The sequence below is a fragment of the Rhipicephalus microplus genome, unplaced genomic scaffold (assembly GCF_043290135.1).
Source record: "Rhipicephalus microplus isolate Deutch F79 unplaced genomic scaffold, USDA_Rmic scaffold_15, whole genome shotgun sequence".
In the NCBI taxonomy this organism is placed as follows: domain Eukaryota; kingdom Metazoa; phylum Arthropoda; class Arachnida; order Ixodida; family Ixodidae; genus Rhipicephalus; species Rhipicephalus microplus.
The window spans coordinates 32,034,375-32,061,832 of NW_027464588.1; the positions used below are offsets into that span (position 1 = coordinate 32,034,375).

At 43.3% G+C, this 27,458-nt stretch overlaps 1 long non-coding RNA gene across 1 annotated transcript in view; it reads right to left on the bottom strand.

Moving 5' to 3' along the window:
• Window positions 1–2,896: 2,896 nt before the first annotated feature.
• The window catches only part of LOC119173399 (uncharacterized), a 68,236-nt gene continuing 43,674 nt past the window's right edge, over window positions 2,897–27,458 (bottom strand). The window contains exons 2-4 of the long non-coding RNA XR_012888717.1: window positions 20,206–20,258; window positions 11,474–11,537; window positions 2,897–3,262 (exon numbers count right to left, since the gene is read on the bottom strand). This is a non-coding gene — a long non-coding RNA (uncharacterized LOC119173399). The remainder of the gene's footprint in view (window positions 3,263–11,473; window positions 11,538–20,205; window positions 20,259–27,458) is intronic.

The window sequence follows — 27,458 nt, forward strand, 5'->3', positions numbered from 1 at the left end:
GTTCAGTAAACAAGAACAACAATGCACATGCTGTGGGTACGACGAGGAAATGATGGACCATGTTTTGGTTCACTGGGGAGATATTCACTGAAATGTACGTTTGTTCACAAGCCTACATGAAGCCTCAAGTTTAAGGGACAACAAAAAAAAACGGCTCATGCCATGATAGTAATAAACGAGAGATGGTTACACAATCGGCGGCAGAATACTGAGGCAGACAACAAAAATTAGTACTGGGAAAACAAAGATACTATCTCTAAGCGCCACACAACTTACCTGCGAATTTATGTTTTTTTATGAACCGCAAGAAGATAGCGATGCGGTTGTATGCGTTTATACCATTTAGTTAAGTTGTACCTTTGTTGGTTTTGTCGTGGTGGCATGAGATATTCTTTTGTTGTAAAACCAAATAAGCTGTTTAGACATACAGCAGCAAAAGTTTCAGTTGACATGCTTTGTCTACTAACTTAAACAAGATTACGGACTACTGTACGAGCACTCGAGCAAGGAAGCCGTTTTCTGATCCTGCATTGCTGCAAAGACAAAATGTTACATGTAATAACAATGACTACGGTAAGTTTGTTTTGATATCACAATTATGACTATTTGCTCAAGCAGAGAGTATGATGGAACTGAGGTACTCGTAGTAAACACAATGAATTGTGTTTGATGAAATGAAAACCCTGAGAACTCCCATCTCTGAAACTTTAAACACTTTGAAAAAAAGCGTCTTCGCTTGTAACCGGGTCGCAACGCTGTCATACGTCTGTGTGAGATCGAGCACAATTGACAGTATTTAGCTAATAGAGAGATTAGAAAGATGACGAAACAAACCAGAAGGCCTTAAAAATAGTAGTTTCTCTAGCATCCGTCGGCATTGTGCTCTCATGTGCTTCAACTTATAGAGGAGTACCGAAATTGGCATGATGTGAGCTGAGTGGATGATTAACATATACAGCAGGTCATTGCATGATATTAGGACATGAAGGTAATGTTCAGCATTACTTCCTTGTTATGCTACTGATTTGCTTGCGGCCAATTTCGTGGCTTCATATATATGCTAAATTTGATATGGTATCACGTGCCTGGGGGATTGTAACATGGAGATTGTAACATCAAATGATCATATGCATTCCATACGTGGCGTGTTTTACACACCATGGTCATCGTGCCCTTGTGGTCATTTTGATAGCTTGAAAAAAACCCAAATTGGTGAGTCATGGCATCTTTGTATGTGGCACAAACATAGGAGTTGGTGACATAAGTATAAATGTAGAGATTTGACGTGCAGCGTGATTTACATGTCACGCTACAATGTATTATTGACCATTTCGCTAGCTCGCATTCACGAACATTTATATGGCATGAGACGATTATATGAACCACATTTATTACAGGTAGTAATAGGAAAAGTGTGATATGCATATTGTGTACTACTAGATTTGTAAGCAACGCTCGTGATCCGCTAGCAGACCTTTGGCTGGCTTGCTATACACCACAGTTTAGATGGCGCGATATAACTATGTGGCGAACATTACTGCTCTTTCAACACGACATTTTTAGGATGCACGACATATAGAAAAGTGTCTACAGATCAATTTCATGGTGTGTTCCTTGCGGCTTGCCTTGCTTGATACGTGAAAAAATTCATACAGCACGACATTTCTTTAGAGCTACAAAACTTACAGGTGTTAAGATTATTGTGATGATATTCATTTTGTTCGTGGCATATTTGAATGACGCGCTTACGAAGTATTATTGGCCGTTTCGCAAGCTTGACTTATGCCAGAACAAGTGCGGTGAGACATATTTAGGATTAATATGACCAGGGGTAACGCAAAAATTGTGAAATTCTTGCCATGTATGGCATGACCCACATTTCTTACTCATGGTGCTATCGGGGTCCACTTGTGATACCACACTGGGAGTCACTTCGTGATACGTATAAAAATAGTAATCATGCGACATGAGCTTACTCCGAACATAAACAACAGGAGATGAATTAAAATCATCACATGCATGTCTTACGGCATGGCACTTGGCAATGTCTAGGAGCGCTCATAGTGACTTTTGCTGCATGATGTAAGCCAACATTATTACAACCCTATCCTACTCTATGACGATCGTAAATTACTTGTAAAATAAAAATAACAAAGTGCCTTTCATGTAAGCATGATATCCATAGCAGGGTCTTGAGTACCCACGGCTGTTCAAATAAACAGACTAAAATCCGTCTGAGTGACACGACTATGTGATGAATATTATCGACAGGTTGTAACATGAAAAATATTGAATTATCATAAAATATGTTATTATAATATTAATGGTAAAATATTATTATTATTATTATTATTATTATTATTATTATTATTATTATTATTATTATTATTATTATTATTATTATTATTATTATTATTATTATTATTATTATTATTATTATTATTATTATTATTATTATTATTATTATTATTATTATTATTATTATTATTATTATTATTGGGGTCTTACGTGCCAAAACCAACATATGAACATACGAACATGTCACAGCATCGGGGCTCACACGATTGCTTTATTTACAACATGAGTGTGAAAGGTATGACATAAAATGCGTGCATGGCAAACATGATGAACAGGCATCGTATGGTATACACTAGCTACTGAAACGTATATTGTTGTATATGTTATACATTGCCTGTCCTCCATGTTCATAATGAACTCATTTCAAACCTCAATTCTAGCGTAAGAGAAGACAATCACAACCTTTTGAAGCTCTCGCTCATACGGAACGTTACCCTTAGCAACAAAACATTTCATTTCAGGCTATTAAACATCACTTTTTAGGACCAGTAGTTTATCAAGGACTGTTAGCACATTTCACTTCCTTCACTTAATTTTATTACACTAAATACCCCTGTTGGGGTGCCCAGCATAAGAGATCGGTTAACAATCGAGATGACAGAAAGAGGCCGTCATAATGATCAATAGCAGCTATGTTATTTCTGAAAGTTCTTCAACAGTTTATGAATTTATGGCTTCGATATCACGGGGAAGGTCATTTCAGTCCATTGCTGTGCGAAGAAATGACGCAGAAATTGTAGCTAAGCGAGCACATGTACACGAAGTGTCATCACTCGCTGAACGTGAATCCCAGTGGGAGTGGTTTGCCTGCCTCGAAGCACAAATATATGTGGGGATCAACTAAGTTTAGCACACCACAGATGCAGCCTGGCGAGCAGGTTTTTCCCAGTCTGTATTTGTTGCACTGAAAAAAATGAATGAAGAAGAGCACAACGAACGTTTTCCAGCATAGTACGAGACAGATACGCTATAACTATTTGTCTAAATTATTGCTTTCCAAAACACTGGAAAAATTACCCGTCTTTGGTTATCACGTACAAGTAAGGCAATGACGCTACTTCACATCTGTAATTTATTGAAATTGCAAGACATGATATTTATGCGGACATAAACTTCGTACGTATGAATTTTTAAGCAAATAGGTTGCTACTCTGTCTTCTACAGCCTGCAGTTTACTGTGGACACGCCCAATAGGGACTTTATAACCTCATCCATGCTTATTGTTTTAACTTCGGTTTTACAATCGGCCCTGTTTTCTTGTGTTTGTCGGCAATTATTACTGGAGCATTACATTATTGGGCGAAACCTTCAACCATCTTCTCATTGTTGTTCATAAATGCTGCGAACATTCTCCTGCAGATCGTTTACGGCATGCAGTACAGTCTTTCAAATAAAGAGTCTGTTTTAGCTGTTTTGGTAATACCATTATTTTTCTTGTGCCGTATCATTTGCAATGACTACTCTTTCGAATATCGCTAACTGTACTGCTCGTTAGCAGTTATGATAGCTTAGAAAATTTTATTGTTGCAATAACAGTTAAGCAACCATTGAAGTTTTATTTTAATATGTTAAGGTTTCTCCAGCCAAGAAGCTTGGCTTTATTCTTGATAGGACTGCTGTTAGCAATTTACGTTACGAACCTCATATCTCTCTCAAACGACGCTGCAGGTCTGTCAGACTACCAATTACCAGTAATGGTGACAGACATGAGACATCCCAATGGGACAGACGGCGTCACCACCTAGCCTCGCTTAGCCACACCTAGCCCCGCTAGCATAGATTGACGTGTGAGGGAAAATGCATTACGTATGTAAGGTGCTTTTGTGAAGTCTAGCGCAGGTGCCTCCAAATTTTGACGGTAAAATACAGGACGCCCATTGTCACTGAGAAGAAATTGTAGGTTCGATTCTTGGCAGCTGGCAGCTGAACTTTTTCGTAGATTTCCTTATCATTTATCAGCTTGAACTTTTTCAAAGTGATATTCTTGACGGAAATGAGTCCCTAAAGTCTTGGTAGATCCTCGCATTAAAATTTTCGTGTTAAATGCAACTGCAGTTGATAATGTGCCCAGTTCTAGAGATATGGCTTTTTCCGTTAATGTTTCTTGTGAGCCTTTAGCAGTGCCCCAACGCTTCCACTGGAAAAAAAACAGGAAAAAAAGGGAATTCAAACAATTTCAGCAACCTACCGTTTCCTGATAAAATTTTATGCTTCCGCAACGATTGCGACGATCTTCAAAATAAAAAAAGTCACAGCTTTGCAACAAAGGCGAAGTCATTAACGCGATAGCAACAAATAGGAAAGTCACGCGCAGAATGGCACGCAGATTAAAACATGCCCTGCGTTTTTTTTTGCACACAAATGACGCGCGAAACGTACTCACAGGTACAGGCGAACGCGAATAAGCGCCTCAGTTGTTACTTCGTTGTGTCGGAAGAGCGCACCCTTTTCGTAAACTGAAGCGGTGCAACGATTTCACTGATCTGTTTGCGCCCCGAAACTACAAGAAAACCGCTCCAGTGCAATCCCAACGCTAGGCCCGACGTATAATTTTCTCCACAAGGAGATAAGGGCATGCAAAAGAGCACTCACTCCTCTTCTTTCCGCAAGCCAAAGTACGCGTGAGAGATAAGAGCCACCGCGTGCGCATTGCGTCATCTTGCTGATAATGCTGAGAACACATAGCTCCCTCCTTCCCCCCCTTACCTCGAGATGCCCGCCAATAGCTGTAAGTGGTAGATATTATTAGCCTACTGTTGGAACGCAGAAGGACGTACCCGTCGGTGGCTCAGTGGTTGAAGCTTAGCGTTCACGACGCTGAGGTCCCACGTTCGATTCCGCGCCCCGGAGTCTTCTTTGTGGATTTTTCTTCATTCTTGCGTTTTCCTATAGATACGTACACATAGTCGGTGCATTATATTGACGCCTACGTTAACGCCGACGCGCACGCCGCTGTCGGCGGCGCAATCCAACCGAGAGTGTCTATATAATTGCCGTCACAATGAAAAGAAAGTGAACGCAGTTGCCATCAACGTGAAAGGTGTAGAATGTACCATGGAGTTTTCGCCGGCCTTCTGGCGGTATACTGGTGTTAACCTGCAAGTGCGTGCTGGTGCTTCAAACGTGCTACCTGTTCGGCGTCTAAGGCTGGAAAGTAACTGTTCATTTCTGAAAGAGTGGAACCGTGTCCGCTCCCCCTTTCTCTCCTCACAGAGCGCGGTTCTTAACACGGCCCTTTTTTTATTTAAAGACCATTGTCAAGCGAAGATTTTGGTCTGCCTGTTAGGGTCTCTCGAATGATGCAGCCGTTCAGGGAAAGTTTGAGCCCATGCTCAAAGTCGACCTATTTTGATCTGGTGGCTGCGTTCATACTTGTGAACATTGTCAAGTAAAAAGCAAATATTACGGATATATAGGGGCAACATCAATAAGTGATTGTTAGGCAGTGCGTCTTTTAAATGCGAAGCATTTCTTAGCGAACTTCGGTGACTTTGACCGTATCTATCTATCTATCCAAGACTCTGGTACTCTTCCCGTCAGGAAACACCTCGTAAACAGGGTGGCTAGTTTTTCTAACACAATCTGTCCTCCATCTTTCAGCAGATCTGATGTTACCTGATCCTCACCAGCAGCTTTGCCCCTTTGCATGCTCTCCAAAGCTTTTCTGACTTCTTCTATCATTACTGGTGGGGTGTAATCTGGGTTACTGCTAGTTCTTATAGTATTAAGGTCGTGGTTGTCTCGGCTACTGTACAGATCTCTGTAAAACTCCTCCGCTATTTTAACTATCCTATCCATATTAGTAGTTATTTTGCCTTCTTTGTCCCTTAGTGCATACATCCGACATTTGCCTATGCCAAGTTTCCTCTTCAATGCTTTGACACTTCCTCCGTTTTTCAGAGCGTGTTCAACTCTCTCCATGTTATACCTTCTTACATCGCATACTTCACGTCTATTTATCAACTTCGAAAGCTCTGCCAGTTCTATTTTGTCTGTTGTACTTGACACTTTCATGATTTGACGCTTCTTAATTAGGTTCTTCGTTTCCTGGGAAAGCTTGCCAGTGTCCTGTCTAACTACCCTGCCTCCAACTTCCACTTCACACTCCGTAATGATACTCGTCAGATTATCATTCATTATATCTACGCTCAGGTTGGTTTCCTCAATAAGAGCCGAGTACCTGTTCTGAAGCGAGACTCTGAATTCATGTACTTTCCCTCTCAGTTCTAGCTCATTCATTGGCTTCTTGCTTATCAGTTTCTGTCGAGATAGGTAATAGTGCACTTGAAGTTGTAAAAGACTATGTCTACTTAGGGCAGGTAATAACCGCAGTGCCGAACCACGAGATTGAAGTAACTAGAAGAATAAGAATGGGGTGGAGCACATTCGGCAAGCACTCTCAAATTATGACAGGTAGATTGCCACTATCTCTCAAGAGGAAGGTATATAACAGCTGTATCTTGCCGGTACTTAGCTACGGAGCAGAAACCTGGAGACTTACAAAGAGGGTTCAACCTAAATTGAGGACGACGCAGCGAGCAATGGAAAGAAAAATGGTAGGTGTAACCTTAAGAGACAAGAAGAAAGCAGAGTGGATTAGGGAACAAACGGGGGTTAAAGATATCATAGCTGAAACCAAGACGAAGAAATGGACATGGGCAGGGCATGTAGCTCGCAGACAGGATAACCGCTGGTCATTAAGGGTAACTGACTGGATTCCCAGAGAAGGGAAGCGGGTTAGGGGGAGACAGAAGGTTAAGTGGGCAGATGAGATTAAGAAGTTTGCGGGTATAAATTGGCAGCAGCAAGCACAGGACCGGGTTAACTGGCGGAACATGGGAGAGGTCTTTGTCCTGCAGTGGTCGTAGTCAGGCTGATGATGATGATGATGATGATGATGATGATGATGATGATTATGATGATGATGATCTATCTATCTGCCTACTACTTTAGCACGCCTGGCCGTTTCGGTAACTGTATCGATACAAAACCTGGTATGGGATACTACGACTATAAAAAGATCATACTTGACTAATCAGAACATGAAGAATATGACATGTATGTCATCAATGTCATGATTTACTGTTCATGGTCCTGCAGCTCTTTCAGTGGTTTTGTTAACGTGGCATGTTGCAAAACTGGTAGGGTACGGCTTGGTTGCATGGCGAACACAAGCGACAGACCCTACAATAAAAATCTTGACATGCCTGTCATGTAACAACATTACTACATGCCACGCTCATGATGGGCTGGCAGCCATTTCGCTAGCTTCACTTATAACAAATTTGGTACGGGATGTCAATGAATAACGAAGGCATGAGACTGGTGCAAACATGATTATCATGACATGCGTGTCATGTAACAACATGACTACATGCTACGCTCATGATGCGCTCGCGGCCATTTCGCTAGCTTCACATGTACTAAACTCGGTATTATGTGACGCCAACGAATGACAGGTAAATGACGCATCCAAACATCATAATCACGACATGCGTGTCATGTAACATGACTACATGTCACACTCGTGATGCGCTCGCGGCCAGATCTCTGGCTTCACGTATGTCAAATATGGTATTACGTGCCACCAACGTATGACAAAGGTATGTGACTGGTGCAAATATAACAATCATGAGACGCGTGTCATGTGAGAACGTGACTACATGCCACAGTCAAGGCGCCAATACATTTCAACGTGACGCGGTGCGCGTGCTCGCCGGTGTTCATTAAGCCGCGTCGCGTTGGCGTTGCCACGCCAGGCGCGGGTTCTGCCATATACTCGCAGGAGCGCGCCGCGCTGTGTTGCTTTGACACATGCGTGTTTCAGCTCGTCCGGCGTCCCTCCGTCACGTAAAGAGGGAGACGCAGTGTTGTCTGGGCAACGCATCGGCACTAAATGCAGTATGTCACATTTCGTGCTTAGTGCCGTTGAACCGCGCCGGTGGACGCTGGTCACGCCAGGCATCAGACTATGGAGTGCTCGCGTTTTGCTAAAAGTAGCGTTGCTGTGCCCAGCGTGCGCGTGCGTCAATGCTACATTTGAGTATATTGGGTCCTTCAATATGCTCTTGCGGCCGTTTTGCTAGCTCCACATATACTAAATTTGGTGTTACGTGACGCCAATGGATACCAAAATATATGACTGGTGCAAACAGAAAAATTCTGACACATGTGTCAGCGTACCACGCGCATAGCGTGCTCGCGGCCGTTTCGCTAGCTTGACATATACTAAATTTCGTATCACGTGACGTGAATAGATGACAAAGGTAAACAACACATCCAAACATGATAATCTTGACTTTGAAGTCATGTATGGCATCATTTACCATCACCTCGTAACATTGTGCCGATTTCAAAGTGGCATATAAACATTTCTGCTTCGTGCTTCGCATATGATCGATTCCAACTGTACGTGGGATCTGCCAAATTTTTATTTGAAAAGCATAAATACGTAATTCAAATGGTGAAATTAAGTGTTTATTACGCCACCCCGACAATGCTAGGATATGAACGAAAAAACGGGTGTTTCCTACGCTTCGTTAAAACACTGATGAACTTTAACTAAAACAACGTACTGCTGCCACCTACCAGTAGCTATGCGTTCTAACAGAACTTTGTTTTTTTTCTTACGTCACTGCCAAATAGCGTCATATCTCACGCAGAGCATTCAAACAGAGTACTATTGCCTTTCGACGTCCTTCTCGTCAAAGCACGGAGGTACGTGGTCAATTATTTCGTCCCTCCCACCCTCTCCAGCCCTTCACTTCACCACACTCTTTCCCTTCTTACCCCGTTAAGGCCGCTCTACACTCGCGGACTTTCCTTGGCCGTGAAATCGCGACTACGAAGCCGACCTTCGAGAATGCTGCCCCAACTGGATGAAGTCCCACAATTTTGCCCACGCCTCCTACGTAACAATTAAAAGATAACTGCTTTAATTTCTACGAGAAACTCTTTTGGCTCGTTCACGGAAGACACCGCACTCACCAGTTTAAAATAATCTGCACTCACCAGTTTGAAATAATGAACAGTTTGAAATAATCTGCAAGATGGCTTTCCTCTAAGGCTTGTTTCCCAACCAAGAACTCTCGTTCACAGACTGCTTTTCTCGCTCATTGTGATTTCACGTCTATGAATTCCAGCAAAGTCACGTGAGCACCCGAGTACAACAAAACGCTACCTCTCCGAATTCCAGTGAAGGCACGCGAGCACGCGAGTTCAAAACTATGAGCGAGACAAGCAGTCTGTGCACAAGAGTTTTTGGATGAAAAACAAGCTTTACAGAAAAGCCTCCTTGCAGAATATTGCCAAGTGTCCATTACACATCATTCAGCTTAAACATCTTCACATCGTATCTTTTAACTCTTAGAACGTCATGCTTTTCACGCGTACCTTATGCGCTGAAAGGCGCCTGCGTTTGCGGCTGAACGTTCGTCTCAATCTGGTTCTTCCATTTTCATAGCGTTGTCACAAACTGAATCTTCGAATGGCTGCAGACAAATCAAATGCTCTGCTACAGATGCCGCACACCGACCACCTCCTATGGTGGTGGGAAACGCATCCGAAACAGGCTCTTTCGCGTACGAATGCATGTGCAGATGCTCCTCTCCAATATCACTCCCTTCCTTGACAAGCAAAGTTGTCCGTGAGTAGAAACCTTTTCAATAGAGAGGAGGATCTTCCCCTTCTGAGTTGTTGCACGGGAGTACGAAATCCGATGTCACAGCTCTTACCCTGCATTTTAGGGGGAGGGGGGGTAACACATATTAAAAACAGCTCGGATGGGCTTATGACGTCACCCAGGGAGCCTTCCGTGACAAGGTGTTTAGCCAATGGTCGAGTTTCACAAAGTTTAGCAGAAACGCTCTTCATGGGGCTCTTGCACTAGAAGCTTGAGTCGCAGAGGCGTTGTCATTGCAGTGATTGTGCTACAACGATAGTATTACCAGCCACTCAAGCACGTGCAAGAATGAACGAAGGTATTCAATTTGCATCGCCTTTTGTGAAGGTAAGTTCTCCTGTGCTAGCGCTCTCAGTGCGTATTACTAAAAAGCGCATAATATTACCAAACACTCCGTAATACTTAATGGCTCTCGGTCAGAGAATGTGCCACGATCTCGCACTCCCGTCCTCAAGTCAATATGGTATAGCGCCAGCTAGCCAAAGAGCATCTGGACGTCTTTCTGTGCAATGAGTCTGCCGATGAGTAGAATGCCTAGATATTCTTGAGTCTTGAGCGATGAAGTTCACCGTCTACGGGTTTGAAATTTGCCATAATGACTCCTTGGATTTACACGTTCTTACAATTAGTTCTTATTCCGTCTCATTTTCGTCTAAAGTCTCTACGAAACTATATAAAGTAAACTTCGCTAAAAGAAAGCCCAGCGAGCACCTAAATGTCTACTTTTAAACGTGAAATCAATTTCGCTAGTGATATCTGCTGGTTCATTTTAGTTCTCGCACCCAACCTGGCAGGCAACGTTGTGAAATTGATTATTTTGCACTTAATTAAGGCTATGTCAGTATGATTCCTGTTCTCAGAATACTTCTAAATCGTCACGTTTATGAAGGAGCTTTCACATCTAATCCTTCCCGCATTCCTAAAGTCGACTAGTTTATTATTGTCAATATTTTAACATGGTTTCACGTGATTATCTCTAAAGAACCTTGCCGCATCCTGCCTATGGGCCCATCAAATGCATATTACAGCAAACCCAACATATGCAGCCTACCTATCACTTACGCCACACGTTACACGCAATTTAACAGGTGGCCTCCTGAATGGGTACGGTCAGTAAAGATTACAACATTATGCGCACCTACTGGTGCTGTTCGGTATTTTATTAATGTCGTGAAGGGAAGAGACTATCATCTGATGTTGTAAATATCGCAACTCAATGATTATTTAAAGATCACTATGGTTTTTCCTTGGAACTCATTATACCAAGTGACACTGTAACACTAAGTCTTTTGCAATACTCGGTAGATATTTCTGAACACCATAACTACGGGGGCAATGAGGTCGAAAATTGATCAGAGGTTCCTCTGTTCCCCGTGTTTGCCATAAAGCTGTCATAGTGTAACGCTCAATGAACAACGTGAAAATATTACTTACCTCACCGGGACAAACCTCAGCAAAGTATATAGGGCCAATTCCCCCTATTCTCTTCCGGGCATCTCTAAAGAAGAAGTGAAAATCTTGCTTCAAACGGGGACATTAAGAAACACTGTGACCTCTCATTTCTTCAAACGTCGCTTTAAGGAATATTCAAAAATTTATGAACATTTTAAATATCTCTGGCAGTTTAGTTCTGAATTCTATGCGAAAATTTTTCAGTCAGATAAATTTACATATACTGAATATCTCAGCTGAGCGAACTTCATCTGCGGACCCTGGCTCATTTTGTAGGTCTATTCAATGATGTATTGCCATCTAGAGCCGCGGCGTAGCTGTTGCGTGCTACGCAGGAATTGACCATAGGTCAGCTGTGGTGCAACATCGCTTGCGTGTGCAGCCCCGATGAAGCAAAGTGGTCATGCTGGAAATTAAAACAAGGTTCATGCGCATCAGTATATGCGTAGAAGTGTCATACTTTTGAATCGTTTCATGTACTCATTCGGGAGCGAAAGCAGAAGACAGCGGTGGAAAAGTTGTAACGGTTGTGACAGGCTCAAAATGCAATCTTCAGCTGAGGCTGTAGGACATATCAGAAAGCCTTGAGACTTCAGGGTCACAGCAACAAGCTGTGTTAAAGAACATGCTCATACACGTAGACCATCTGAACAGCTTTGTCTCTTCTTGCACCTAAATGGGGCCCGTTGAAATGAAACAGCCTTTTTTTATTATTTCAGTGTCGCACTTTTGACCTGATATCTTTTCTACTCATTGCTGTTCCGGGTTTTAGTAAATAATAAAGTGACTGTCTATCGCTCTGCAAAAAATTTCTGATTGTGGCGAAAATAGATGATAGTTCAACACGTAAGCGGCAACGAGCATGCTTTAGTGTCATAAAAAGATTGATAATTTTATTTTGATGTTGAAAGTTGACAGCAATGTCACCACTATCGTCGCCCGACAGTGATGGGGTTCAATATATTTGCATATTGAGAAATCCTCACATGCACAGAGCCACCCTCTCACTACCTAGAACGACAAACGGCGTCCATTGCAATCTTTTATCTTTTTCCAACCCGGCCAGCGTAACTTAGCAACACAGTTTTAAGCTTGAAAACAACTAGCGCTAGACTTGACAACATATCTGCAGAATACATGAAGGGCATTGTTGATGTCATCGCCCCTATGTTTGCCCATATCGTTAAATTATTCTTTAGGCTCTCTATCTTTCCTTCCGAACTAAAGTAAAGCAAGATAGTGCTTGTTCATACGAAAGGAGTTAAGTCACTCATAAGCACTTATAGGCCTATAGCTATTATTCCTTTTTTCAGTAAGGTTGTCAAAAAATTATATTCCGTCCACCTTACAAAATACCTCGACAAGTTTCAGCTCTCATCGCCCCATCCATTCGGGTTTCGTCAAGGACTTTCCATAAATCTAGCACTAATTGCTCTTACTGAAATTATCAGAAACACAATTTATGACGCAAAATTCTTTGGATCAGCCTTCATTGACTTCAGTCAAGCCTTTGATTCTATCGATCATGTTATTCTTTTGAACAAGCGGTCTTCCTATAGTATCACTGGTCCACCACGAGATTTCTTTTCTAGTTATATACTGAGTCGTACACAAGTTGTATCCATTCCAGGCGTACTGTCGGGCTCCAAAACTACCAATATAGTGGTCCCACAAGTGTCAATATAAGGTCGTCTTCTATTTCTCCTTTACATAAATGACCTGACAGACTTTATCCCCTCACACAGAATCCTTGCTTTACGCAGATGACACCACCATATTAATTGCTCACGACTCCATTCCTGCCCTAACCTCCCAGCTAAACAGCGGTGTTCGAAGCGTCAATTATTGGTGCCTCAACAACAAGCTTGTTATTAATTCGAATAAGACAAAGTTTGGTATTTTCAGTTCTAGTTCAAAAAAGCGAGATGATGCATTCCCGGTCTATGCTAATAACTATGAAATATTTCCATCTGAAAAATGCCAAATTCTCGGTGTAGAAGTTGATTGATTTTTGAACTTCAACCATTATATTGAGTTAATAAAAAAACCGCCTATGAAATTCGTGTTCTGCCCAGAGACGCCAATTTTTTACACTTCCTACACTATCTGCTCTCTATTTTGCCTTCCTTCATAGTCACTTCAACAACAGTATTGAATCTAGGGGACTCACGTACAAAACCTACGTAAGCCCACTAGCGCATATTCAAAAACAGGCGCTCCGCATAATAACGCACAGTGATCATCATGCCCATTCATATTCACTATTTTCTTCACTATAAATGTTATTCGTATTGCAAATATGATCATCTTTAACTTAGCTGTAATTGCCTACCGCCTAACATAATTCAGATCTTTTTTGTATTATAGGCAATACAATTACAACTTCCTCTAGTAATATATGTTTCTCCTTTCAAAACATTATCTTATTGCCCAAGGCGCGCACGAATTACGGATTAAAAACAGTAAGCTTCTCCGCCATCGAGGTATGGAACACTCTGCCTTTAGAGACTAAAGCCAATCCCTCAATAAATGCCTTTAAACATTCAGTTCGACTTTACCTGAATCCTTCTTTAAACTTCTGACTTATGTGTAGTTACTGTCGTTGCTTTTATGTCATACGTTTTCATGTCTTTTTTATCTATTTTAATACTTTCTTTTTGTTCTGAAGTATATATCAGTGTTTATTCCTAGTGATTGCTTTGTTTGCGCTGTATTAGCGTCGATTTTGTTTTCCCTTTTTTGTGTATTTAAGTGTCAAATATTCTCTATGTTATTGCATACCATAATGCCCCTTTTATTATTTTGTACGCATATTGGCGCTCCTTTTACTGTTTTTACTGTTTTTTCCTGTTTTACTTCTTCTGTTTTTTTGTGTGTGGTATGACATGAGGTCCAATTGCAGTGTTTAAACTAAGGGACCTCTTTCTGTATACCTTTCCCTTTATGTAACCCCCCACCCAATTACGCTCAATAAACTGACACTGAAACTAAAAGCACACCGTGCGGCCGGCGCTCTGCGGAGTGGCTTACCTGGATGCTTCGGACACTAGCGTGCAAGGACAATAGCAACTCTAAAATTCATAAGGCGGTGTTCAAATGCTGTTTCATGAGCCTATTGCGTCTGGTAACGAGGGGAACTGCCACAGCAGTTGTTCAATATTACTATAACCTCCCCGTACTCAGGGCTAGCAGACGCGAAAGCCTCTGATGAAATGATACTGAGGAAAGATAGACTTAGATAAGACCCAGTTTCCAGCATTCTAAACGCGTTGGCCTGATGTCTTGAACACTTGCTGTGCGGAAGGGCGAAATGGCTGTCTACTCAACTGGTAGTGTTTAACCGCTTCATTGAATGTGCGTGAAGCATCACTAAACACGCCACTGGCAACCTGTGAACCTGCGTCCTCTCCAGCACGGAGGGTTACAGCATTCGCTCGGGTGAAAGTGGTGTCATTCAGGTTTACGAAGGGGTCCAGCAGGTGTTAAAGATGTGCAGGAAATCAGGTAATAATATTTTCAAGTTGTTTCCGAGCTTCGGCGCAGAGAAACTAGACGCAAGATCCCTGACCACTGATCTTGGGTTCTTGGAATCTTACGACCTACAATCATTCAAAAAGTCAAGAGTCTCTAAGTGACGCAGCGTTGATAAGAGAAGCCACGCGATTGAAGGAGGGAACGAAAAACTAGCCGGCGAATTGTATACTTAGCGGCATCCAAGGAATAAAGCGTGAAGACGTTGAAGCCTGGTCGGTACATTCCGAGCCACCTTCAACAAGTTGTACGACGCGGCAACACGGGGTCTTGTCTAATTTAGCTTCGAGAATGGGGTACGTACGTGGTATCAGAATCGAGCGGAGCATCTGACGTCATGGCACGAATTCTTTTGTAGACGTGTGGAAGTCTACGCCACCGCTGATCGTCAAAAAAAATCGCTGAACTAGCTATTTTGGCCTGCATCCAGTTGCCAAGCAAAACTGTGACCACGCACGTGGAAGACATGACGCGCTTCTTTCGACGAGCCGCCACAAGAATGGCGGAAGACAAGAAGTTGCGTCACCGCGTGGTGTCAAAGAGCAGCTCTTTGCAGCCTCGGGCAGAGCCTGCCAAAGGTGGCCGTGGAGTTCCTGTCCGACGCCGTAATGATGGAAACGTTGCTAAAGCTGTGATCCAAGTGGTATGAGAGGCAACTCAATGGCATGTCTTCGGCGGACATTTTCATCTGAATCGCAACTAAAAGTGATTGCCTGAGACGCCTCATCCACTCTGTAGCTAGTAACGTAGCGTGAGAAGTTGCAAAATATCTGAGTGACGCCTAAAACAGATGAGCTCCACAAGATCCTTCGAGACCCGTTTACTCCTGATAACGCTGCGCCAGCTCCTACTAGATACCGCCGTGAGACGATATACCCGGAAGTCCTAAAGTGCTGTGCAGCCTGTCCGCCGACGTTCGCTCGAGCTCCTCCTATCACGTCGCTTCAAACGCGCCACATATACCGTACTACGCTGATGGGTATCCGCCACCGCCCTTTGTCCGTGCACTCCTGTCACCCATTTATTGGAGCCGCCAGCTCCCTACATAGATGATAGACGCACATGCACTCGGAAGTCAGATGTTGCACGCAACAGCCAGCCCCTGTGCTTTCACTGCGGTAAAGCTGATAAGTGATCGCGTATACCACCGATGCCCATACCACTGCCTTGGGCTTCGCGGTTTTTTGCGTATTCACCGCTACCCAGATATTAACAGTGACCCCAGAATATTGAAAACTACCTCTCTCAGCAGTACCACTCGTAACGCGTCTCGACAAAAGAACGCGAAGGAATACGTACAGAACTTGGAGAAATGCTTGACGATGACATCATCGAACCCTCCAACAGCCCGTGGTCATCTTCGTTCGTTCTTGTCAAAGAAAATACGGTACACTACACTTCTGTGTCGGCTAACGGAAGCTTAACAACGTGACTAAAAACGATGTCTAGCCGTTGCCACGTATCAAACGACTTTTTAGACAGACTTCGTCATTACCACTATTTTCGCCTCACTCGATCTGAAAAGCTGGTACTGGCAAATTGAACTCGATGAGCCAGACCGCGAGAAAGCAGCCTTTGTCACTCCAGTTGACCTGTATCAATTTAGGGGGCTTCCTCTTGGTTTGTGTTCAGCGTGGGCCACTTTCCAGTGAATGATGGACACTGCCCTCACAGCACTGAAGTGGCAGACTTGTGTATATTTACGATGTGGTGGTCTTTTCTGCGACGTTCGAGCAACACCTTCACCGCCTGCGGAGTGTGCTGGGAGCTATTCGATTCGCTCTCATCATGCTCAAGGCAGAGATTTGCCCATTCGATTATAAAGAGCTCAAGTTTTTTGGGTATGTTGTTAGTGCCACTGGCTCCGGACTGAGCCAGACAAGTTTGCCGCGGTAGCCATAGAGTATCCAAAAGTTAACTAGAGGAGACCCTGGCGCTGCGATCATTCAGCGACCATGGGAATGATGGGTAATACACACAGTTGCCTAGAATTCGTACGTTCGGGTGACGAATCGCACTTTTGGCTTCGTTTGTTGCGATGTTTCAGTTTTGTTTCACATGAAAGAATAAGCCATTTTGAACTTCGTGACCTGATTCGAAATCGTAATCCTATAAAATAAGGTGATGAAGCACAACCACTGAACATTTGCTGATTTTTGTAGTCAGAAAACAACTCCAAGCCACAGGAACACACACGGAGCTAGAAACAGGCCAGAAGTACAAAAATTAGACAAATCTGTGTACTACTCCTCATTCCCATGCTCGCTGAAGGACCGTGAGTTGCAGCTCCCACAGACACTAGCGCCAGACATCTCACTAGTGTATATTAGGAAATTCTATGGCAGATGCCGAAATACCATCTCCTGTCAATATGAAAGCCGTCTAGCACTTCCTTGCTTTGTGTGCCTATTATCAAAGATTTATTCACAGCTTTTTGCAGATATCAGAACACCTGACTCGACTCAAAAGGCATGACACGCCATTTGTCTGGGAGGAGGAGCAACAGGCGGCTTATGCGAAGCTAGGACAGCGCATGCAATCAAACCCCATTGCCGCTCATTTCGGCGATGATGCTGACACGAAGGTGCATACCGATTCCAGCACCATTAGTCTCGGCAAAGTCCTTTTTCAGCGTTATAATGGAGTGAAAAGACTTATTACCTACGCGAGCCACTCACTATACCTTGCCGAGGTGAATTATTCGACTACGGAAAAAGAGTGCCTGGCAGTCGTATGGGCGATCATGAAGTTTCGCCCCTACGTTGGTGGTCGCTCCTTGAAAGTAGTGACGAAACACCATGCCCTTCGTTCGCTGGTAAGCATGCAGTACCCTTCAGGATGACTAGCATGGTCCAGCTTGCGGTTGAAGGAATTTGACGTGAACATCATTTATAACTCCAGCCTTAAGCATGAAAGCGATAACACACTGTCACGCACACCCCTTCGTCTCGTCAGTCAAGAAGCAGAGAAAGACGAAGCTTTGCTTGCCCTCATTATATTTCATTATCTTATCATACTCTAGCAGATGGCAGTGAGAGGGCGCAGAGATTCAACCAATCATCAGTCGTTTAGAGGACCAGGACGCAATCACACCACATCACCTGTCCCACTCGAAGACGTCGTTCTGCTTGCGAGATAGCGTGCTGTACAAAACAATGGCCGTTCGAACGTCCATGCTTACGTTCTGGTGGTTCCTCGAAACATGCGATACGATGTCCTCTTCGCTTGCCATAAAGCACATACCACATCTGGTCCCCTGAGCTACTCGCGAACACATGCCAGAGTAAGGAAGAGGTACTATTGGCCCTGACTTTCGGCAAGCGTCAAACAGTACGTCAGGGGGAGCAAATGAAGCGCCTGCCACATCGTTCGAACCTAGTAGGCAAGAACATTCTAGGGCATTTTTGTCGTCTGCGAACGGCCACATATGGGTGATCTTTGCTGCCGCTTATTCGACACACTACGCTGAGACGCCGGTGATCTCACGAGCCACGGCTCCTCAGGTAGCGCAAATTTTTATGCACCACGTCGTGTAACGTAGCCGTGCTACTTTCAGTATCGTGACGGACAAAGGGACAATATTCACTGCGCAGCTTATGGACGAACTTTCTGAACTAATGAACACCAGACACCGAAAAACGACTGCGTACAGCCCGCAAACCAACAGACTTACTGAGCGACTGAATAAGACACTCGCACACATGATCGCAATATAAATTGACGTAATGCACAAAACTTGAGACTGGATCTTGTCTTATGCGAACTTCGTGTGTAACACCTTCATGCAAGACCACATGATATACTCATTACTGCTTCTGTACTGCCACGAGTGCAGACCATGCTGGACTCTTTCCTATCTTGTCAAGTCGACAACATGGCAACTGATGCCATGGAATATGTTGAGCGTGCCGAGGAAGGTCAACAGCTCGTACGACTGCACATCGGCCAGCAGCAGCAGGTAGACGCACGACGCTATAATACCCACCACAGAGAAGTGTTCTACAATTCTGTAGACCACGTTTGAGTGTGTTTACAGCCGTGGCTTTAGTGAAAAGTTACTTAACCGGTATTTCAGCCGATATAAAGTGCTACGCCGCGTCAGTGACGTGAACTAAGAAGTGTTTCTGGATTTATCCCCTTGAGACACCAGTTATATTGTAATTGTCAGAAGCGGGTCAAATCCACGTATGAAGTTTCAAGGCACAGTGCTCTATTCTTAGAAAGAAAAAGAATGAATATGTTGTTTTCTGCAAGTTTCAATAATTATGGTAATGAGTGTGCAACTTATTATCTAATTATTATGCTACCAGCCATCTTCACTACTTGCATAATTACAATTAGCTACTAGCCCCTACATGCATGCACAATTTTTTGATGTATTCGTTTCAGGTGGAGAATAAAATACTTCTCACGTTGGTGTTAAACCTCGGGACGTCAAACGAACGTCAAGCACGAAAGTGTGTCTAGCGAAGTGATTCTCGGGAAAAATATCAAAGACAATTAAATAAATGACAGCAATTTATCCACTCAGGGTGCCTGCCCGAATGTGCGCATTGAGTTTCAAACCATTTGAAGAAACAGGTGGCGTGTGACGCCACTTTTAAGTTCGCGTCCACAGATGTGAACGCCATGACTGAAATGATTAACACCACAGGCACGGAACAGAACATAACTGTGGCCGGACGTCATTCATGTTTTGCGTACGAAACCATTCATTGTGCGCTGTTCGTACCCTTTTTAAGATTCATCGGTCTTCGTGCTTATTATTCAATTTTGTAAACTTCCTTCTTCGCTCATGGACTTGTCCTATATTGTCACACTCTTTAATTTTTGTTTCCCTTTCTCTTAATTTTTAGTGTCCTTTTTACGTGCCTATGGTATAGCATCGGAGGAGGTGTGTACTTTGTTTATTTTTATTTTTCTATTTTTTGTGTCATTTTTTTCGGAAAAAAGGAGATAAAGCCAGCCGCACGTATTGGGTCGAGCGCAAGAGCAGAAGTTGTTCTGACAAAAGATGATCTCACACTTCTCATCCGCTGGAGAGCCAGCTGCAAGGAATGCATTGTCCAGGAGCTAGTTTAAAACACCTCAGTACTTCTGAACTCTTGTGACAATAAGATACAAAAACGATGGAATAATTCCTTATAAGAATGCAATGATAATACAATAAAAAGAAGGCTCACCTCAATGATTCATTGTGGCGCGCAACCAGTGTTTTTACAAGTCTCTTTTCTTCCTGTAAAATATAGATGATCATTTCAAAAAAGAACGTGATCTGCCATCCGAAAAATGTGTCTTAAAACTCATCAAGTTAGGAAACAGCAAATTGTTCACTAGAATCTGGATCGGTGTTTCTTTGAAGTAGACATCTCATTAAGAAGGGGAAGCAATCCTTTAAACTTAAGCTACATAAGTACTTCAGCTAGAAGCACAGGAATAATTATACAAGGCAAAATGTTTAGCTTTTTATTCTAGTAAAAGAGGTGGCTGCGTCCAATGGAAAGAAGTCCCTTCGTTGTACAGAGCGTGACCGCTCTGAGATTGCCAAAAGGCAGCTGCCACTAATTTCTGTAAGATAAGAAAATATCATCAATATTGCCAACAAAGCTGAAGCCAGAGTGCCCACATCCCCACTTCGCTACACTTCCTTGACATTTAAAATAACCGTCCGTCTTTCGATAACATTTTACCGTAAAAAGCACGAATCGAATTATGATAGTTAGCTTCGCGCTTGTAAGCAATTGGCTTGCCTACATAGCGTGAGGCATTTTTTTACAAATTAAAAAAAAATGTCATCACTCCAATGGCTTTCGGAGAGAACTTCGTCGTTCCACGCGTCTGGAAAAGGGGTAATAGCTCATAGTTTTCATTTCGGTTGTTTTGATAAGACCAGGCGAATTTTATTACTCCAGAAAAGCCATGCAGCATGCTCTTATCTATTTAGATTCTTATTAGCACAGCGTTCATGGGCTCCTCATAGCAACAATCTTCATTTCCCCAATAAGGAATAACGACGACATTGCATACCCAACAACAATGCTTTAGCCCAATTTTTTAACTCTGTGTATCTACGGTCGTAATTAAAGGATCCAGTTATCTTTGTAGATCTGCTACTACAACAAAACGGCAACCTATACGATTCGTAACCGAGAATTGTTGTATTGCCATATAACAGTTCCCAAGTGAGATGTGTTCTGAATCATGAAGCAAACGGACAGAGAGACAAAGAAAATATTATTTATGTACGTATAAAAGATCGCGCTCCTTGAGTGGAGTCCTCAGTTTACAGTAAGATTGGCTGGCGCCACACCACGTGCCCGCTGGATTAGCAGCTGCAGGAGCACCGTTGGTTATCAGAAGAAAGGACTGTAGGATTAACACAGTGCCGTCGACCTCGAAGTGCTTCGTGAGGGAGCTTACTTCTGCAACAGCGAGTACATTTTCTTAAATATCATCACTGTATTCTGTCGCGGAGAGCGAGAGGAAAAGCTGGCGCAAGTCAGAAACTGCTGGTGCGTGATTCAGACTGGCTCATTCAAAAAATCACAGCATATCCACGGAGTGAATGATGATAAGTGGGGCGAAGCCATACAGTTCCACACAAAATACCATGAGGGGAATCTGGAATTAGTGTTTACGCAGGCTCCTTCAGTGGCGCTTGCACCCCCCTAGGAAATTATAGAAAATACAGACTTCGGATCCGTGCCCCGCCACGGAGGTCTAGTGGCTAAGGTACTCGGCTGCTGACCCGCAGATCGCGGAATCAAATCCCGGCTGTGGCGGCTGCATTTCCGATGGAGGCGGAAATGTTGTAGGCCCGTGTACTCAGATTTGGGTTCAGGTTAAAGAACCCCAGGTGGTCAAAATTTCCGGAGCCCTCCACTATGGCGTCTCTCATAATCAAATGGTGGTTTTGGGACGTTAAACCCCACAAATCAATCAAGTCTTCGGATTCGAATCGGATGGACTACGTTTTTGAGATCCGCGAAGTTTCTTTTATGAGTGTAAAACAAAGCGATATGAACTTACACTTAATTGAAACTTGCTTCAATTATTTTTACGCAAACTTCATTGCAAAACGTTTTTGGGATCCGGCGCTAAAAGTGAAATCTGGGCAAAATCAACCATTAGGCTGTTCATCGCTCTGCCATTGCGTTCTAGATTCAGAATCAAAATTTATTCAAATATTTTTACAACACCTGAAAACAAACGTACTTGTTTTTCTCTTGGAAGTATCTATTATCATTTATGAAAACAATGCTACATTACTAAAGGGCCACTCACCAGGCCCAATACGAAATTTCAGTTAGACCGTGGAAGTTGTTGGGTGTCCGATGAGGAACATTTTGTCACAAAAATTTTCGAATCGGTTCATCACGAGCGGAGAAAACTTTTTTTTTTTTGAAGCGGCGCGAAACGAGGATGAACGGAGGAAAGTTCGAAACCCTTGCCGCTCCTCCGCGTAGCCTTCGCAAGCCAAATCTCTTTCCCACCCTTTCCTGCAGTCGACCAAGAGGTTACGCGTGCATGACGTGCCCGGACAAGCTCAACCCCCACGCTTGCGAGTGGCGTTGTTTTGTTCACCAGCGTTACTTTATGGTCCATTGCCTGTTTCTGCGGGATAGTTTGGAAACGCTGGCTTAGAGGCAGTAGGATAGGTGAGCACAATGAGTGCGCGAACGAGCAGGAGCGTTGTACGGCTGTTGTCTGCTCGATGCGCTGACCGCGGGGACATGAACGCGTAAAAACACTGGCACATTACCCCAAATCTGGTTTCGATTCATGGGGGAAAATGAAAAAAACTGGACGATCACATTTCCTTATTGCGTCTCATTATTTATCTAGAAATTTATTAATCTCCTCAAGCAACAAATACATAAACTACGCATGTCATGTTAAATAATTTTCGCCATGTTACATGCCACTGTTGGCAACAACAAAGCACAGTCGTCTACGTAGACAACCAACGGCACTGCATTGCCGTCTTACTAGCGCCATTCATAGACGCAGGTCATTGCCTAATTCTATGGGTGGTTGTAAAAACATTTATTTAACAAAAACATGCATGGGCAGATCCCGCGTACAGTGTGAATCGATGATATGCGAAGCACGAATAAGGAAGGTTGATATGTCACTTTAAAATCACCACAACGTTACGAGGTGGAGTTAAATTATGCCGTACACAACTTCAGCGTCATGATTCTCATCTTTGGATGTGTCGTTTACCTTCATCATCTATTCACGACACGTGATGCAAAATTTAGTATACGTGAACCTATAGCGAAACGGCCGCGAGCACTCTATGAACGTGGTATGTTGTCATGTTCTTACATGACACATGTTTCATAATTATCATGTTTACACCAGTCCTATACCTTCATCATCCATTGACGTCACGTAACACAAAATTCGGTATATCTGGAGCTAGCGAAACGGCCGCCAGTGCATCATGAAGGGCCCAATATACTCTAACGTTACGTTGACGCGCGCCCACACTGGGCACAGCGACATTATACGTTAGCAAAACATGAAAACTCTATGTGACGCCACGCGTCACCGGCGCGGCTGGACGCCAACCGGCGCGAAATGCGATATGCTGCATTTCACACCTAGTACGTTACCCAAACAGCACTGCGTCTGCCTCTTTTCGTGATGGGAGGACACCGGACGCGCTGAAACACGCATGCTTCAAAGCAACGCAGCGCGGCGCGCGCCTGCGAGTATACTACAGGACCGGTAACTATCGTGGTTACACCGGCGCGTACGCACGCCGTGTCACGTCGAAGTTATTGGCACCTTGGCTGTGGCATGTGGTCATGTTGTCACATGACACGCATCTTATGATCATCATGTTTGTACCAGTCACATACCTTCGTCATCCATTGATGTCACTTATTACCAGATTTGGCATATATGACGGTAGCAAAACAGCCACGATCGCAACATGAGTGTGACATGTAGTCATGTCACATGACACGCATGTTGTAATTATCATGTTTGAATGTGTCATTTATCTTATGTCATCCATTCACGTACCGTAGTACTAAATTTCGTGTATGTGACGCTCACGAAATGGCCGTGAGAGCATCATGAGCGTAGCATGTAGTCATGTTGTTACACGACACGCATGTCATGATAATCATGTTTGCACCAGTCTCATACCTTCGTCATTCATTGACATCCCGTACCAAATTTGTTACAAGTGAACCTAGTGAAACGGCTGCCAGCGCATCATGAGCGTGGCATGTAGTCATGTTGTTACATGACAAGCATGTCATGATTTTCATGTTGGGCTCTGTCGCTTGTGTTCTCCATGCAATCATGTCATGACATACCAGTTTTGCAGCATGTCATGTGAACTAAACCACCACAAGAGCTGCAGAACCATCAAATGTAAATTATGATTGTCATGACATACATAACATGATTTTCATGTTATGACTAGTCAAATATGCTTGTCGTACTGTCATGTTATGCCATACCAGGTTTGGTATCAATATTATTATCCAAATAGCCAGGAAAGCAAAAAGTCATAGGCGGATATTTAGATAGATAGATAGATAGATAAATAGATAGACAGATAGATAGATAGATTAGATTAGATCGATAGATAAATCGATTAAATAGATAGATAGATAGATAGATTAAATAAGATAGATAGATAGATAGATAGATAGATAGATAGATTAAATAAGATAGATAGATAGATAGATAGATAGATAGACAAGATTAGGTAGATAGATATATATATATAAATATATATATGATTGATAGATAGATAGATAGATAGATAGATAGACAAGATTAGATAGATAGATAGATAGATAGATAGATAGATAGATAGATAGATAGATAGATAGATAGATAGATAGATAGATAGATAGATAGATAGATAGATAGATAGATAGATAGATAGATAGATAGATAGATAGATAGATAGATAGATAGATAGATAGGCAGGCAGGCAGGCAGGCAGGCAGGCAGGCAGGCAGGCTCAAAGTCGCTGAAGTTCACACGGAAATGCTTCGCATTTAAAAATAACAAAAATGGGATGTATGCAGCGACCACCATATAAGAGGACGGCACTCACAACGAGTTTGAGGGGATCCCTATACGGGACCCCATTGGCGTCGGCAGCTGCCTCAGCTCGTCGAACCAAGGTCTTTTGGGCCTGAATATTAAGCAGCCAAGCAGGGTTGCCTCCCACTCCTCCCTGGTAGGGTTGGGTCTCTGGGCGTGCGCCCGCAAAAGGAAAGGGGAGCAGCGTTAATCTTGAAATTTGACCCATTTCCGCGATGCGTAGCATTGCAAATTTTGGCAGACGCGATCGTCAACGCATCATCTACGCATTGCACTTGTCAGGTCAAAACTGTCAAACCTTGTAAGGGACCCTTTAAGCAAGAAACCCTTACTTTTTCGTCTTCTGCGACTCTAGTTGCGTCTGTCTCAGTGGTTCCAGTTATATGCCCCCCACGCACCTCTAGTTATGTTGTAAAGTCGAGTCAGCGGAGCTCGACGATGCGTCTACTTACCTTCGTCATCACTTCGCAGTCGATTTACAAAGAATTTAGTCAAGACGTTCTTCGGGTCATGGCCGGAGCAAAATTGGGCCCTTCGGAGGTGGCTGTCCTGCAACTGTACCAATCTTTATTCGTAGGGTACTTACGATACAGCATGCCCGTGCTTTTAAGCATGAAGCCCAGTTGTGCGAGCATGCTAGAAAGCATCCAAGCTCAAGGGTTGCGCACTTGTTTGAGCTTACCTCAATGCACATCAACCAAGGGAACTCTCGCCGAAGCTCGGGCTTGTCCAATCAAAGTGTATGTGCTCTGCGAGCCTCTTCGAGTCCACTTTCGCCTGTTGACTCGACGCAGGCAACATTAAGGCCCCTGTATTTTTCAAAGTTAGCGCAAACCGATGTACAAAAATTGGAGGAGAGTTTCCTCCCCGCCCTCTACGTCTCTCCCCACTCCGGCGCGCGTTTCTGCTACCCTATTGGACTAGGCGCGACACGTGACCAATGAAACTTGTTGACCCCTCGGCTCCGCCGGGCAGCGACGCCATGAGTGAGCGCACTGCATCTCGCTCCCACGTGTGTTGCCTTTAGCAAGGCGGCCTCGGGTGCAGCGCAATGCCGACCTGCTGTGCCGTTGGCTGCTCCAGCAGCATTGCAAAAGGCGACAAGCTTTTTGTGGTTCCACGAGGGAAAAATAATGAGGAGCGGAGAGCGGTATGGCTGCATCGCATCGGCAGGAAAAACTTCGATTGTCACCGAGGGAGGCTTTGCGAGGTAAGCACTCACTACAGAACTTCTTCGCGTAGACATGCTTCCGGAAGGCTTTCAGATAAAGCTCATCCTTGGTTCAGGTTCATGTTAAACAAAAGCAGCTTGAAGTTTCCGTCGACGCTTTCTCGCACGATTTCAACCACGATGACAGCTCGATCGTTTTTAGCTTGCTCTAATATTCGAATACGGCAGCAACATAATTACTGTTGAATGTTTGGCGTTCGCGATTTGCTTTCTAAATGGATCCATTTGCAGCGGAAGCAATTATGCTTCTCCAGAGATCAACCACGTCTTTGATCGTTTTTCCATTTTTTCGCTTGAACTTTGATTACCTGTAGGCAAAATTTCGGCGTTTATTGTTTTATTGTGGTTTATTGGTTCTCAGTTTGTGTTCTTTCATATTTATCTCACTTTTGCGCACTTCCATGACCGAATTTCGTGCATGCGTGTACAGCTAATATAAGAGAGTGTATGGTAAATAAAATTTTGTATAGTTGTTTATTTGTGAAATGCATAGATAATTTCGTTCAAATTTCGAACATACTTGTGAAGTCGTACACTTTCAATTAACACAGAGAAAGGCACCTACTAAATGCAAGAAAATCATCTGGCTTTTGTGGTTGTTTGCATTTTTAACGTAAGAAGCAAAATATTTTGCTTCGGCAATATCACATCAGCCAAACTGCAAAAATGCGATAGAGGATGTCGATAGAGAATGCAATAGAAGATTTTACAGAAACACTTCACGATGGATCAGTATGAGCCAGCAATTCTGGCACAAACTGGGATCAAGAAACTCAAGCCAAATGCGGTTCCTTCTATATTTGGGCATCGGCCTCTTCTGAAAGATCGCAAGCCACCCCGCAAAAGGGGGAATGAAACGGTTCCTGGTGAGGCCTCTTTGTAGTTTCTATTCCTCTCTTGTGCTGTGAATGCGATTATGTTCTGGAGTTTATATGACAATACAGTGTGTTTAAATCGCTGGCAGATAGCATAGTTGCTGCATTTATCTTTATGACCTGTGAACATGATTATTTTGGCATCCAATTCTGTCTTACTGTGGCAGCAAACATCCCCACCCCTACTCTGTACTTGCTCAACTCTTGCTTACAGCTGTATCCTTGGACGAGCCATAAATGACAGTTGGGA